Below are 17007 nucleotides of genomic sequence, written 5' to 3'. Positions count from 1 at the left end.
CCTTCTGGTTTGTTTCATTTCCCACAACCCCTGAAGCAGAACAGAGGTGGAATTTGGAGGGAGGGAGCAGGCATAATTTAAACTGTCTAGACATCAAAGAACCCCCCAGAGACACTTTGCAGAGCTCCAGTGCTATGTGAAATACAGAAAAACCGTTTTCTTTCTATCATCGAATTGCTGATGGAACACATAAAATTTACTAACAGTGAATTCTGAGTGCTAAGAATGGGCACCAGCTTGTCTATTGAAGTAATGTTAAAAACCAGGAAGGATGCTGAGAAGTGTGATTGAAAGAATATTAACAGCTCTGACAAAGACTATCTCAATCAGAGGTGTCCACTCCTTCACGCATAAAAATACTATTTCAAAAGAATATTTAAATCACACAAATCTTAAACTATTTTATTATATTAATATGTTTTTTGATAAAATGATAGAATCTGCTTCTGGTAAATGTTTTTAAATTTCAATTTTCAAATATATGACTATGAAAAATCAATGCTATGCAACAACTCTAAAAACTCAAGAACTTCAATAAGCAGTTATTGGAAAGAAAGTATGCTAAGTGCCATTAATATAAATAATTATATGCTCACTCTGCTTTCAGAAATGAATGAATAATAACTTCTTATAAATATGTCCACTGTAAGGTTTGAGAAAATATCATCATCTTATAAAGAACATTTTTAAGAATAAGTGAAGCTATATCTGTTGATACATGTTAGAGTTTAAACGTAGATAGGGGTTCTTTTGGCTTACTTGGTGAAAACTGAACTGTTTATGCTCAGAAAGTATACAGTTAACTCCATGTTACATTTTACAAATCATATTCATGAAATATTAAAGAATGAATAACACATCTTTGGTTATTTTGGCTATTTGTATGCTTACTAGACATAGGCCTGCCGATGGAGAAGAATTGGTCGTACTGCCAGTGAATGAGTTGCCTTGTAGGCACCCTGACTAACACAGGGCATGTTGGTGATACATCAGTAACATAGATGATTGAAAATACCCTAGAAAATCAATAACACACTAACTTGCAGCTGTGAAATATTACTGTCAGTAAAAACTGAAATACTTTCAAAACTAGATACCTGTGAATACATTATGTGACTAATGTATGCATGTAAAATATCTAGGCAATGACAGATGAATAACCCCACCACAGAATGTGCATTTCAGAGGACTGCAATAACCCTGACATTTGGATTTTGAGAACAGAATCTACATGATTTGTGGAAGAAAGTCTCCAGGGAGCTCAGTGGAGTCTGAGAGGTGGGGAATAACAAGACTGGAATTTAAAAAAGTATAAAATAAATAGGAACCAAAGTGAGATGGCTCAAAGGAAGACATGTTGTAAATTTATATGGGAACATATCTACATCATAATTTTTCAGTGTAAGACATCAAGCCCAGAGCTCTGTGCATTTTAGGCAAGGATTCCACCACTGAGTTACATTTCCAGCTCTTCCATGAATTTCAGTATTCATTATATCTCTAAAGAAAAGTTACAAATATAGTCTTAATGCTCCTTTATCAAGTAGAGTCACTGGGGCAAGGGACAACTATCAAATAGTGTGAATTAACTGTGTTCCAACTTAATGCATACATTTTAGGAAGACACTTCATATTTAAAATTTCAACACCCAGCTCTGATTGCCTGTTGGCTTATATGGAAAGATGTCTTCTTAGAGTATTTGTTATTCTTAGTACTGAAAGCTAGAATTTTCTCCACTTTATAAAGCCTACAAGTCACTGGCTGATGGAGTGCAGAAATCCATAGCGACAGCTACTGCGCTAATGTGTCATCATGGAAAGCAGACTCTTCTGTGGCAGGACAAGAGGTTACTTACTATTTTAACTTAGTATCTATATTGACAGCAAGAAATCTTCTAAATTCATTCTAAATATAAAAGAGGATACAATCTATTCCATAAATTTCAAAGACTCTGCCTAACATAAGGCAAGGTTGTTCCTACCAATGACAGACATTTTGTGGGGTATATTCCACAAGGGCAAATTGATACTCATACAACTCTCATACAACTGCTACACACTGCCATGTCACCAGGACTGCTATAAAAAACTAGTCAAACATAACACATAAGACTCCAGAGATAGTCAGTTGAGGTACAACTGAAGTTGGACTATTTGCTAAATGTATCATATTTAATCAGACTCTTTTGATCTAGGTCCTTCAAATACAAAATGGAATTGGCAAAAGTTACTATATCATAAGGACTACTCTGAGACTGAGCTAAAGCATAGATAGATTTGAGGACTATGTGGGTAAACTGTAAGTATCCAAGGGCTATCTGAGCTATTTACTATATAGCCTACCATTACTACTAAAAGTGAGCAACTGCTTAATGTTTAAACAATATCAACTGGGAAGAAATTGACATTTCAGAGCTCATGTAGAAACTTGGCCTGGTAAATTTTTATTCAACTTCTATTTTTTTACCGTCATAGTAAAAATTAAGGTAAAACACACACACACACACACACACACACACACACACATACACACACACACGGGGAACTTGGTGAATAGCTTATTCTACATAATATAGAAAATAAATGAGAAGATAGAAATGGATATCTATTATTATAACTATCATATAGTCATAGCATCTATAGTATGTCTAGGCCTTTCCAATTATTCTCCATATTCCTTACAGTCACAATAGAGTGTCAACACAATTCTCAGCTTTACAGCTGTGACCTGAGGCCTGAAAACTAAGAAAGACATCACATAACAGCCAAGTACTAGACCAAAATTCTGACTTCATTCCCAGGCCCATGCTCTCTGAACCATCTGGTGCTCAAACCACAGAATTACCCCTTCCCTAAAATACGGAAAGGAAAAAGGAAAGACACAAACAAAAGCCAAATACTGTGGATGTTAAGTTAGCTGAGCCTGTCTTCACTTAACACTGCATATGACAACCATTTCCCAAGGGTTCATTTCAGATGTTATAATGAGCCGGCCTGTAGGAGGTAATGGCTGCTTGTCTTCCTTAGGTAATGCTAGTCATGAAAATTAAGGAAGAAAAGGCTTTGGGAAAACAGAGTAGAGAATCCAGACCCATAATTGAGATGCCTCTGTAGAACTAGATCATTAAAGAAAAAAATTCTATTCACTGAACAAACATTTACACAAACCCTATATAAGTCAAGCTAATCCTCAAATAAATTTACACTTTGACAGTGCTTTGCACATAATAGAAATGTATGCTGAGCTGAGATGAATTTTCTGAGTACATATGAAAGGACAGGAGACTCAAGAGAGGCAGCCTTAAGGCATGTTTCAAAGAGAAGGAAAATCATTTGGAATTTAAATACTGCCTTTAGTGTATTCCAAAGGGATGACTGCCCTTAATCCAAATGCACCCTACAATCAGCCCACGGACACTTTGTACCGTTTTCCATTCATGACAGGCCAAATGCCATGTTCTCAAAGACAGATTTATAAAACTGGGTCTTCGAAAAATAAAATATTGAATCCATATACCAGTGGGCAGACATTAAAGCCAGCATGATAGACTGGTGTCATAGTAAACATACTATGCTCCACCCATAGTTCTCATCCTTTCAGACTGTGACAAATGGCTAACACAGCAACAACCCCATGTCCATCTATGGTATACTAAGCCGTGCTCCAAAAATACTGAAAAATGGTAATAGAGAACATGACTTTTTATGTTATTTCTTTGAAATTAATCAAATAAATCAACAATACACATCAAAGTTACAAAAAAAATACATTTTACCATTGTTTCTACCCATATAATAAAAGAATACTCAAAACATTTTGGGATGACAAAACATGAGCTATTCTATGTATATCTATATTTACATGATTGAAATCACTAGGAAAAGTACTTAGGAATATTTACTAACAGGAACATTTAGTTTTATTGCCAAAACAATACTATTTTTTAAAAGCATGTAAAACATCTATTTTAAAAGATGCATTTTTAAAAAGTTTATGTGTATGACTTCAATGGAGAAGGTATGGAAAGGACTGAAAGAGCTGAGGGGGTTTGCAACCCCCTACGAAGGCCAACAATATCAACCAACCAGAGCCCCTAGAGCTCCCAGGGACTAAAACACCAACCAAAGAGTTCACAAGGAGGGACCAATGACTGCATATGTAGCAGAGGATGGCATTGTCTGGCATCAATAGAAGAAGAGCCCCTTGGCCCTGTGAAGGCTTGATGCTCCAGTGTAGGAGAATGCCAGGGTGGTGATGTGGGAGTGGATGGGTGGGTGGGGAACACCCCCATAGAAGCAGAAGGTAGTTTGTGGAGGGGAAACCAGGAAAGAGGATAACATTTGAAATGTAAATAAATAAAATATCCAATTAAAAAAATAAAAACTATGCATATGCACTACATGTGTACCTAGTGCCTATGGAGACCAGAGGACAATGTCAGGTCTATTAATTCTAAAGTTTGGGATAGTTGTAAATCTCCATGTATGTGCTGGGAACCATACTTGGATCCTCTTCAAGGGCAACAACTGCAATTTATCACTGAGCCATCTCTCTATCTCTAACCACTGAGCCACCTCTCCAACCCTAACCTTTCAGCCACCTCTACACTCTAGCCAATGAGCAGTGTTTCCACTCCCTAAAACATCTATTTTATCACAAAACATGATGCAATGTGATGATTTCTCCCTGTGCAGATTTTAAAAATCAAGATAGATATGACCAAGAACTTTTTGAAAAGCTTACCTATTCAAAACAGAGCATGGCATGTTTACAGACTTACCTTTACAGAAGATATACTGGGCAAGGAAACCCCCTTCTCCTGATTCCTGATGGTCCCTTCTCACCACCCGTAACTAAGGTGTGGGGTTATTTAATTCCTTTCCCCTGTAGGAAGCCTTACTAAAGCTCATCTTAAATTCACATTCTTTACTTTCACACATTCTAATCACTCCATCCCTCACTCACAAGAGGAACATTCCATTGTCTCTCAATGTCAATGCAATTGTTCTCCTCCTGCAGCCATAGCAATCAGGGACTGATTTTGCTAATTGGTGACTTTCCCTTCCGTACTAGAGGAAATACCAATTGAGTACAAAATACAATTGAGTCTCATATGATGCACTTCACACCTATCTCAGGTTCATCTGTTCCACCTCTCCAACTGCTCAATTATGCTCAGGAGTTTACTGTGCTTCTGTGGCTCTCCATATGCTTTGGTCCATAGGAAGCCATTTGTTGGGAATCCTCATTCTCATCAACAATGCTTAGTTTTTGCATTCAAAATACAAATTCTAAAGGAGAATCAAACCACCACAAACATAGTGATAATTTTGTGCTCCAAGGAGATCCCCCTTCCTTTGGGACAGTCTCAAAGCTTTCTTTTGTTCTCATGCTTTGTCTTCCAAAGCTGTTTACACAGCTTACCTTCCCAGCCTCATCACTTCCAACCAGTGTGAAAATCTCATATAGAGCCTAAAAGAAAGTACTGCTATACATATAAACCTAACATATCTACCCTAGTCTGCTTGCTATGTAGAAGGTTGGCCTACGTCTTATTAATGTGATTCCAGCACAGCAATCCATGAAGACAGTCTTGGTTTCCTCACCAGGAAGGACAGCTGGATGAAACCATCTATCTCTGTGGTCATAGTGACTGGGAGTTTTTGCATACTTTTTGCAACATTAATATATAAATATAGAGACAACATAAGTAACTTTCAGTTGGAATATTAGCAGTGAAAACAGAAAAAACAGAAATAACTCGTATATGCTTAGCCTCCTCAGAGCCTGCTGAGAATAAAACTAGCCAGAGCAAAAATGAAACCAATCCTGGAATTAGAGAAGGGTAGAAAATGAAGTTCCCAAAATCCCCTACATCAAACATTGAAGATGAACCATGGAATGACTAAGTTAAATAAGCAAAATTGGCTTGCTTACATCTTTACCTGAATAACAGAAAGCCTCAGACAAGATAACTTCACCCAATCTATGACTTCCTTATCTTTCACATAAAAGAACACAGGTGTGGGGTCTTTTAAATTAGTTTACTGCGTTTACTTTTAACTTCTTCTGCATAGGTATATGTGTGTGAATGTGTGCCATTAAACAAGTGTGGAAGTCAGAGGATGATTGTTAAGAGTGGGTTTTCTCTTTCCACCATGGTAGTCCTGGGAACTGAACTCAGGGCATCAGGATTGGTTGGAAGTGTCGTTACCCACTGAGACATCTCACTAGCTCAACCAGTGCTTTAAGGATCACTTAATATATGTATAGCTAACGTTTTAAATCAACCTGTAACTGTTATACTGCTAGCTTTTCAAAGTGTATTCCAACTGGCTACTTGACTGTATGTTTCTCTCATGTCAGTGTTCTTTGTTAGCAAAAGTACTAATGGCTTCTCCTGTCTATCATGATCTTCCTGCCCACTACAGGCATTACAGCTTAAGCTGATCTGACAGTGTCAGCTTCTGGCCAGTCTGACACTACATTGCTGCTGCTGGCAGTCTGACTCTATTAACAATTCTCTATGCTCCTTGCACATTCAGGAATTGTTGATAAGATAACATTTCACAATTTACAGAGAAGAACAAATTTGGAAGCTTAGAGATTCCAAAAATTGGTTGAGGCTATCCAGACATGGAGACTGTGAAACATTCTTCTGAGAATATAAGCTGGTATAACCTAATTTGGAAAAACGTTTGGCAATATCCAGTGAAAAGAATCTACATGTTCTATAGATCAACAATCCTATATTTTTGTATAAGCTCTAGAAAAAAATCGTATTTTTACTGAGAGTAGCTGCAGGACAAAAATTATAAATAATCTAAATGTTTAGTACATATAATTATGAATGTAGATAAATATTTATATAGGTAATCACAGAAAAATATGGAGTCTACAGTATACTACTACTTAGCAAATCTTTGATATAAGTTGCCTCTGAGGAGAAAAGAAAAAATCAAAGAGAAGTCAGCTGTTTCAATTGGAATTTCTGTAATGAATCAGATCAGAAGCAAGCATGAAAACATGTCAACATGTGAATTACAAATCAGGATTTTTGGGTTTTTTGTTTGTTTGTTTTTAGTACAGAAGCATCTACTTATTTTCAAAATAGAAAACGTCTGATTTTATTGTTATTCAAAAATTTTCCTAAAATTATATCATATATTCTCCGTTGATGTTATCTTAACGGTTATTTTATACAAGAAAATAAGTATTTATTGCTGTGGGAAGTATATAGGTAGTTCATTATAAACAATTAAAATTCCTCTCAAAACTTCCAAACCCCCAAAATAAATTCCACACATTGTTCCAGGAGGACTGAGTACAACATCTTTTTATTGAAATCCATACAATCAGTCAGGACTATGGAATAGGGATCTCTTCTAGTTATTGCCTTTTAACAGGCTTGTCTTTTTGTTGTGACTGGGAGATTTTCCAATAGAAATGTCTTATTTTGGGGATTTAATAAGTAATAGAATCTTTGGTGGTTTTAAAATATCTTATTATGTAGACAGAGTGAGTAACATTTTAAGCATTTACCATAGAACACTTAAACAGTAAAATAATATAGAATACTTAGTGTGCATTTTCATCTTAACCATTCACATAGTGAAAAAGAGATTTGCAAACACTGACGATTATTGTATAGATTTCTTTCAGAAACAAATTTCAAAAGTTGAGTTTTTTATTTGAAGTGTCCATTAAAAATTTGGGAAGCTCCCTTCTAACAAAAGTACCTAGTCAAGATGGCTAATATCAATCTTTAAGACTATGCTAACATAATAAAGAGTGGGAATGAGAGGTTGCTCCAGAGAAATGGAAAAACATAAGGGAGAAACAAACAGATAGGACAGAATACCCATGAAGCACTTTGACTTAGTGTGGAAACTTAGCCAACCAGGGGCTCATGAAGATATGGTATAATCTTTTTATTTTGTTTTATTTTGGTTTTTTTCAAAGACATTTTTTCCTGTATATCCCTGTCTGTCCTGAAACTTACTTTGTAGACCAGGGTGTCTTGAACTCAGAGATCTGTCTGCCTCTGCTTCCAAGTGCTGGGATAAAAGTTATGATCCACCCTGCCCAACTAAGATGATGTAATCTTTTTAAAATCATGGAAAACAGTCTCCTCTTATTGCAGAAGATGACAGTATAACTGAGAGGATTTCAGCATGAGGACAGATTTCAACTTAGATAAACCTAGAAGAAGATAGATAAATGAGGAACCCATACTATTGGAATGCATTAGAGATGGCAAAGAATTTCACCACCACAACCATGGTAGAGATGTATTAGGGCAGAGATTTGGAGGACAACTCAAAGAACTCGTGGCTAGAGAGGGCATTTTGCTCTGTGCTAGAGTACATACCTAGCAAGAATGAGGCCCTGGATTGTATCTTCAGCAAAAGGTTCCGACAAGATAAATGTTAGGGGTGAGATTTAGGATTGTTTCCAGTACTGTAGGAAAACTGCAGTATTATTAATTAAGGTGGACAACACAGAAGAGGAAGTTTTGAAGCAATGGGAAATTACTTCTGAATTTTAAGAATAGGCAAACAAAATTTATAAATACACATCAGAGTTGATGCTGGAATTATAGATTGGACATCGACATACAGAAGGCATTTAAGATGGGGACACCTGAGGGCATTTCAGATAGAGGAAAAAGGAGAAAAATTATTCACTTGCATTAATTATATTCCAAAATTCAAAAAACAAATTTAAAATTTTCCTGGCAACAAAGAAAATGGAAAATAATATAAAGACTTCATTAAAAATTATTAAATATACCTAATCAAATACACAGTCATTTTAGAAGCTGGAATAAATCTCAATTTGCCAGTACAGTTACTTCCTATGCATAGGAAGTAACAGAGAAGATCTTGCCAGTAAGATATTAATATCATTTTGGTTTCATAATAATACGAGCATGTAGCTAAGCATTTGCCAATGGATAAAAGAGAAAAATCACTCCAGACAACAATACCTCAAATATTTTAAACTTTGCATTTCGCAAACTTTCTTCTAGCCTATTTTGTTTTCTCCCATTTTAAAGTCATACTTTACCTAAGTACTGCACAAGAATATTTCACTTTTAAAACACACTCTTTCTGTAAAGCAACATAAATTAAATGTTAAAATACTGATTGGTTAAATATCCTATCTGCTTGTTTCTCATTCAGTAGTCTTCAACCTTTCTATACATTAGAATTTTAGGAGAATTTTAAAATGCCAACTTAAGGGCTCTATATATACTATACCATGGCAACAACAAAATACCAGTGAGTTCCAAGAATTAGTGTTCTCTCTGACCTTTCTAAATGACCTTTGCATACAGTTAATTATTCCACTTATGACACCTGTGAACATTTAAATGTATACACCATTGAAATAAGTGATGACTGGAATCGCTCAATCTTCATTTTTTGTTATAACTAATCTGATGTTCTTAATTTTTGTAGATATGAAATAATTAACTCATAAGGATATAAATTATGTAAAGATTCTTCTGTGAAAAGTACCAAGAAGTTTTAAAGAGGATTATTTTGTTCCACCTTTACCAATAACAAATGAATGAAGTATCATTTGCAGATAAAAGTGTATGGATAGAATAATTAATTAGATTAATTAATGGATTAACTAATTAAACACATAAACAAACAAAAAATAGCCAAAGATGGCTTTATCTAATTTTTATTAGTAGTAGTAATACCAAATGGTGACCCACATACCTGTTTACTCCTATGTATTATACATTAGAATACCTTTGTGCATGATGTGTCTGGGCCATGAAGTTCCATGGTCATTGTGTTCTTCCTTATTATCTTAATAATTTCTTCCAACACATGTAGAATATCATCAGTAGGTCTTCCTAATGAGTAAATTGCCATTTGTTGCAATTCTTTATACACTAATGCATGAGAAGCCTGGGGATGTTTGTCCTTCTGTTTATACTTCACAGTCATTAAAAGTCATTCCCCTATCAAAGACATATTTTATAATTCTTCACCAATAGTATGGCTTCCTGGTATCTCAATTTTCTACCATATTTGTATCTTTGCCAACATCAAACACACTAGTACAATAGTTCAATAAGAATGTATTATTTGTCATGGCTCTCAAGTTCAGAAAGGAAGAGAGGCGCTCCCCTGTCCATTTCTTCCCATCTGTTCCCTCCTAGCATTCTCTCTCTGGCTGTCCTCATCTAAAATTCCTTCATCAGCAGAATGTCAGGAGAACTCAGCTCAGAATTTTGCTGGCTATGAGAAAATTTTTACCTTTAAATGTTTGATAAAGGAAACAGCTAAAAATAATTAGAACAGCCATTGCTGTTTAAGACTGGCATTTATAGCAATGATTTAAGTTAGTTTTTTTTCTTTTTATGACCAATTATTTTCAAGATACTTTGTTTACTGACCTAATTTTTATTAGATGTATTTAATAAACATACCTTAACAAAATTCTTGATAAAATTTAAGTGTCATAGCATTATGCTGGTATAAAATACATCTGTAAAAATTGAATAGAATTGTATAATAACTATTTTACAAAAGTGCTAACTTCAGGATAAGGTTTCTTATGAAAATTACCTTCTGAAAAGGAAGTATTAATCCAAAAACATGTGAAGTCAAGTGTCCTTTCCCTTCCTCAGTCTTAGTATGTAACACATAAACACAGCAATTAAGTTCAGATCTAAATAAGGTATAGTTCACATGATTCTTGCTTTAAGTCTATCATTGTGAAAAAGAGATACAGAAGAGACAGAAGTTGCCTAATAGGCATGGCACAAACCAAAGGAATAATCTTAACTGAGAGGTGGAGAATGGGTACCCAGTAAGACAAAGAGGAGAATGGAGAAGATCAGTACAAATACTGTGTGTGTGTGTGTGTGTGTGTGTGTGTGTGTGTGTGTGTGTGTGTGTAATTGTGTATGTGTGTGTGTATACATGTGCAGGTGTACACGGATATGTGTGTATGAGTGTGTGTGTAATTGGTAATTGTGAGGGTATAACTGTGTGTGTATACATACATATGTATATATATATATATATATACACACATATGTATGTATACACACAAACTTTTGAATGTTGAATTTGACAGCAATACCATTCCAACCAGGTTCACAAAGAATTTCCCAAGAGGCTAACTCACTCCAGCCAGGATGAGGGAGAGAATGTGCAGAAAGCAAGAGAATGACAGGCTGAGGTGCGAATGCAAGAAAAACCACAGCATACCTGCACTTCCACTTCAGTGACCGTTGGCAGCTGATTTAATAGCTGTGAATGTTCTAGACTACTACCTCCTTATATAAATGTAGGATAAATGTTCTTATATGCCTTGATCTTGTAATCTTCCTAAACACTTGAACTTGGGATGTCATGGCTTTTGGCTATTTGTCAGACATTGAGTACAGTAAGATCCACTGTACTCACTGAACGTGAATTAATATCTCAGAGGCTTCACACTGCCAGTTACTTAAGCTTTCAGGAAATAGTTCCTTTATGCACTTGCCACCCACTTCCACGAAATCAATATTTCACTACAGTTAAGTCAGGATGTCTCAAGGTGCTGTGTCCATCTCTAAACACCACTTCTTAGGTTGCCAAGATACTATAGATACTGCGCAGATCTCAGTTTAAAGAGCTTTGGGGTGAATCAATTGTACCTTCAGGTGCCAGTAGTACACGCAGCATCAGCATATTGTGAGTGGCTAACTGCAACAACTTAAATACCCTCTGTGTACCTTTCTAACGCCAAATGACAGCTTATAAATAAGTATAGGGGGGTATCAGGTCTGGGTTTATCAGGTGAGGAGGTTGGTAAATCCATTTTGATGCTGAGAGCTCCAGCCATATCAAAACAGAAACTACCTGGAGAGCCCCAAACTTCATGGGAATGGAAAGAACCATCATAATAACTGCAAACAGAATATCCAAAATCTCTATACTTTGTTCCACATAGCTCTACATGGGAAAAAAATGTGCAGATAGGTTTTTTTTTAAAAAAAAAAAAAAACTTCTATTATAACTGTAAACACCTGGTGTTTGCCTTCAAGCACTGCATTGGCTTAAATAATGACTTTACACATTGATTATTAGTTTCCTAGGATACAACCTACAGCATCATTACTTCATTTTCAATGGACACAGAGTGAACAAGTGTCAGAGCAAAGCCATAAATCCAAATTCTAAACCTGTTCCTCTCAAAAGGGAAACATTTGCTGAACCTAAAATGGTTCCTTTTGTCAGGGCTTGTCAAAAGGGAGTTTTAAGCAAGCTCTGGAAGTTTTCAGAATAAACAGTAAGCTCGTACATTCCTGTGTCTCCCATTTCCTCTTTAGTTTGTTCTTGCCTCCTAATAGGCATGTTTTTCTCTTTTCCCCCTCTCTGGGGATCTGGACTTGAAATCCAACATTAGATTGTAGCCTATTGTGATGGGAAAAACAAGCCAAGGCTCACATACCATCTCTTCCTAGTGAAATTGTGAGAAGCTGGGTCACATACCTGACTTTGCTTAGCTTCAACTTCCTCATCTATAAAATGAAGAACCAGCACCCTCCTCCTCCACGCTTCTGTGAAGATTTAATGAACTAAAAAATAGAAAGACTTGGCCCTCCTCCCAACACTGATCAGTCACTGCACAAATGTGAGTTTCCTGCCCTTTTGCCAGGATGACATTCAACCAGCGGCTCTAATGATATTTACAGACACACACATCTGTGTTTCCTTTCATGTCTCTACCTGAACTTCCCCGATGTTCAACACTCAACACACATGTCATACTCTAAATGAAAATAACCAAAATAATATTATGTGCATAAATAACAACCAAAAAGAAGCACTGAGTTTCTGAGGAACATATCTGATGTGGAAGAAATTCTAGAACATTCTTTGTAAAAACTTACAGTGTTTGAGCAACACAAGACATATTAAAGGCAGGATGTATGCTACAATATACCTTAGAGGTACAAATTAAATTTGGTTCTTAATATAGCAGCCAGAATAATGATGTGCTTTTAGTGAAGAGAAAAACAATACATGTACCCTTAGCCTCTATGGTAATTATTAATGTATTCAGGTTACTATCCTACAAAGAGTCCTAAACAAATGGGAAATGAGCAGACTACAATTATACAAAGAAGACCATGGCGATATAGTCACTATTTACAGGGAAGAAGATGTGGAGATAATTCCAGAGAGAAGAATAAATATTTGTACCTAATATTACAGTATGATTTTCATGATTAGATAAATTTGTGTATAACATAGGGCCACACATAGTTGACAAAGATATAATTCGAGCAGAGATATTAAAAAGTACACTATAGCTTTTCATATTTTCACTTCCCAACACATCCCACTTTCTGACTTTCCATGCTAGTCCGCATTGTCACACTGGAGAAGCAGAAATTACAGATATGAGTGACTTATGTTGAGGAATCTCTCTCATCACCTTTTGATCCAATCACTCAGCTCTCACTGCCTGGCCTTTGGGCACCCTGTGACTCTCTCATGTCCACTATATATAAAAAGGGGAAGTGAGTGACTGCTGTGGGGTTCCATACAGGAAGTCCCTCAATGTCCATTTCACCCACAATGCTACCTGGTACCTACCCGGAAGGAATGAACGGAACCACTCCAATGCAATCCCAGCCACTCCTGCTAGTTCAAGCATTCGGTTCAGCATCACCTCATGACCACCACGAAAGCAGCTGAGGCTCTAATACAATCATCATGGAAAGGTGTCCCAAATCCTTCATTCCAGGAAGAGCCTTCATACACACCAACGCTGTCTCCAAGCCATGCCGGGGTCTGAAACCAGACTGGAAAATATTATATATGTGTATATATAGTAAAACTCCCACAAACCACTCTTCTACTTTGTCATATTTCTTTATAGCCACTGAACCCATCTCTATGTATCGCCTTTTCAGGGTGGAGATATGAACATTCAAGGAAAGGTTCTTTCCAGTAGAAGGGAAGCAATAAGCCCAGGAAGACCTGGTGCTGCCTGGTAAGGTTCTTGAGGTGATCCCAAATGGAACATACTTTGTCCTGAAGGGAAGAGAGAAAACACAATGTAGGTTTCCAAGCCTGCTCTTCTAAATTTGTTAAACAGGATCAAACTATGCTTATATAGTTTTCAGAAGTCTTAGCTTTCCCAGGAAATAGCCATGGCAGATTAATTCTTGAGGCTCCATTTTTTTACTAAGCATCTCTTAACTTGCACTGAATCTCACCTTGTGAGCAACTCGGTCATAATCCTAGCAGCCTCTCATTCAATGGCACTCCTAGACTGTCCACTTTGAAGAGCTTTAGACTTATCATGGGCACAGAGCTTAGAATCTTAGACTGAGCAAGAGATTCAGAGGCATAAATGACTGAGGGCTACCCCAAGAGCCATTTCATCTTAAAAATTAAAAGGAACTAAATCTAAAACTAAAACAAAATCTATTTTTCTCCTTACTGAATAAATTTCTCTGAAACAATATGAAAGACATTACATGAATTCTCAAGGATTAGCCAGAGCCATCTAGTCATATTTTCTTGGGTCCTTTGTTGAAAGACAGAAGACTGTCTCTTTTCTACCATGTCCCTTAGCCTAAAATCATGCAATATTAACTACTACCTATAATTTTCAATCCCACCACAAGAATTTTTCAATCTCTATCTTCCTAGGATATGTTCAAAAGAAACTTAAATGATATGGATCACCTCAGCTTCAGTGTCTATGTGTTTACCCTACATTTTTTTTAAACATAAAATAAATTGTGATGAACAAACTGTCTGTTATAAACAATTCCATTTAAAGCTAATAAAATCCTGACTCTCTGTCTCCATTTTACTTCCTCTACTGGCCAGGCTCATCTCAGTCATTTGAGTAATATTCAGTTTACATTAAGATGAAAGAGCTTAAAAATGACCATCTGCTATACTGCCTCTGCTGCCCACTTCATATATGCATTCACTCATAGCTCAGTGTCCTGTATATGTTGAATATCCAGATATCTTTTAGACATTATCTGGGCCTGAGATTTCTACCAAACATAATACTCATTATATTTGTCTACATGTTCTTCAGAAACATCATGACATCTCATAGGAAGTGATATATCTTTCATTAAGATTCATGTCAAGAATTACTGGCTCCTCTAGATGGAAAAAATTCATAAAATATTATTTTATATTCATAGAGATATAAAAATAAAGGAATAATCTATTAGTGGCATAGGTCAAAATTACAATAAAGTGGGAACTTAGCAACATGTCACTCACATTGCATATCCTCTGTGTGATCTATCACTGATTTCTGGCTGCACAACCCAGGGTTCTGAACATCTCATAGGCAGATACCTGTTATAGGTGCCTATGAGTAAGAGATATTTCATCAAATAAGTGTCTGCTATAATGACCCCATGATCTGGGAATAGCAAGGAGAATTGCAATTATGAAAGGGTGTGTCAGCAACTTTCTAAAAGTCATATATCAGCTGGGTTTAGAAAGACATGCAAATAAAATAATAACAACTATAACAACAACACTTTAAAGACTTCTCATTGGACAGAAAAAAAGATTATTAATTTCTGCCAAGGTCCTATGGAAAAGATATCCCAGAGGAGGTGACAACCTGGACCTTAAATGGCAAACAGGAATTATGCTGTTAATGGCCACAACAGCCAGCCAAAGCATTAGATCTATACAACTAACAAGAACTTTAAAAGGCATTGCACATAACTAAAACATTTTCTATGCTATGTGCAGTTTCCTGGGCAATAAATCTACTTCAGTATCAAGAAAAACACTTAACACATTGTGAACATTCAGTAAATATTAGCATGTGAGACAAAATGACAGAACACAGGTAACTGGATAGATTTACTAAGTAATGATTCCTTACACATATAGAGGTAGACTTCTTAAGATGCTGTTCTGGTTTACTCTTGAAATCTATACTCCTAAATTTCACTTTCTGTGTTTAAAGCTTTATGTTCAAATCTCTAATAAAACTTGGATGACTCTAAAAATCTGGTTCAAAGCAAGATGTCCTTGTCATTAAGTTGCCCATCAGGGAAATCCCTTCTCCTAGAATTCAAAGCACTTGGCTTCTGTTCCATGAAGAAACAATTGTTTCAAATGTTGTTGTGGAATCTTAATTAAGAATACAAACTAAATAGCATCCCCCTTTTAAATGCTAACAAAATTTTATGTAAAATAGGCTGTATAAACTATTATATTTTCTTTTTGAAAATTGAGGCATTTGCTGCCAAAATGCTACTGCATACTATTTCAGAACACAAGTTGGACCCCATTCCATCATGATTAACTGTTTCCAAGTTAGAAACAAAGCAGCCAACAGTGAAATTTTCTGTACTAAATATCTTAAACTTGGCGGCACATTTTCCAAGGTTTTCCAAATTACTTTATCTTCGTAACAGCCTTATGATGCAAATAAAGTTGAATTTAACCTATTTTACTGAAAAGACAAGAGAAAAATACTGAGTGACTTATCTAGGATAACACATTATGTTTGAAGCAGAAATAGAGCTAGAATTCACATTTCCATTCAGTCAATCAGAAAATTTCATCAGCCTATTATATGAAGGGAATCACGGGAGAAAGAAAAATCAATGAGACATAAATTCCTGCATGAGTGAAATGGCAGTCCTATTACAACATGGGAAATTTAAGAGCTTATTAGACACCACAGCAGAGGAACACTCACATCACATTAGCATGAAACAGCAAAGATAAAATGATAAATGGAGGCTAGTGACAAAAAACATCACATTTGAATAGGGCCTTGAAGGTGGAGATAGAAAGGACTCTCACAAGCCAAGAAGAGCCAGATAGACCTAAAAGGGGTGGAAGTGCATGTCATGTGTAATGGTGACTTTTTAAATGTTAAATGTTGATACATGTCTAATAGAAATCAAACCTGAAAAGTAAATTTGAATCAAAAGTAAGATGTAAGCACAGCTGGTGCTATTCCTACTTTAGGGT

The 17007-nt window shown here is 36.0% G+C and overlaps 1 protein-coding gene across 2 annotated transcripts in view; it reads right to left on the bottom strand.

The window, feature by feature from the left end:
• Positions 1–17007, bottom strand: part of Asxl3 (ASXL transcriptional regulator 3) — a 149204-nt gene that overhangs the window by 117855 nt on the left and 14342 nt on the right. Inside the window, exons 2-3 of one of the 2 annotated variants that reach the window (XM_021151072.1) lie at positions 13621–13829; positions 13368–13370 (exon numbers count right to left, since the gene is read on the bottom strand). The exons of the other annotated variant lie outside the window; for it this stretch is intronic. The gene's annotated coding sequence lies outside the window, so the exon portion shown is untranslated. The remainder of the gene's footprint in view (positions 1–13367; positions 13371–13620; positions 13830–17007) is intronic. 2 annotated transcript variants of the gene reach the window in all.

Source organism: Mus caroli, chromosome 18 (assembly GCF_900094665.2).
Source record: "Mus caroli chromosome 18, CAROLI_EIJ_v1.1, whole genome shotgun sequence".
In the NCBI taxonomy this organism is placed as follows: Eukaryota; Metazoa; Chordata; class Mammalia; order Rodentia; family Muridae; genus Mus; species Mus caroli.
Note: the sequence above shows the minus strand (reverse complement) of the source record. Positions and strands in the feature narration are given on the sequence as shown.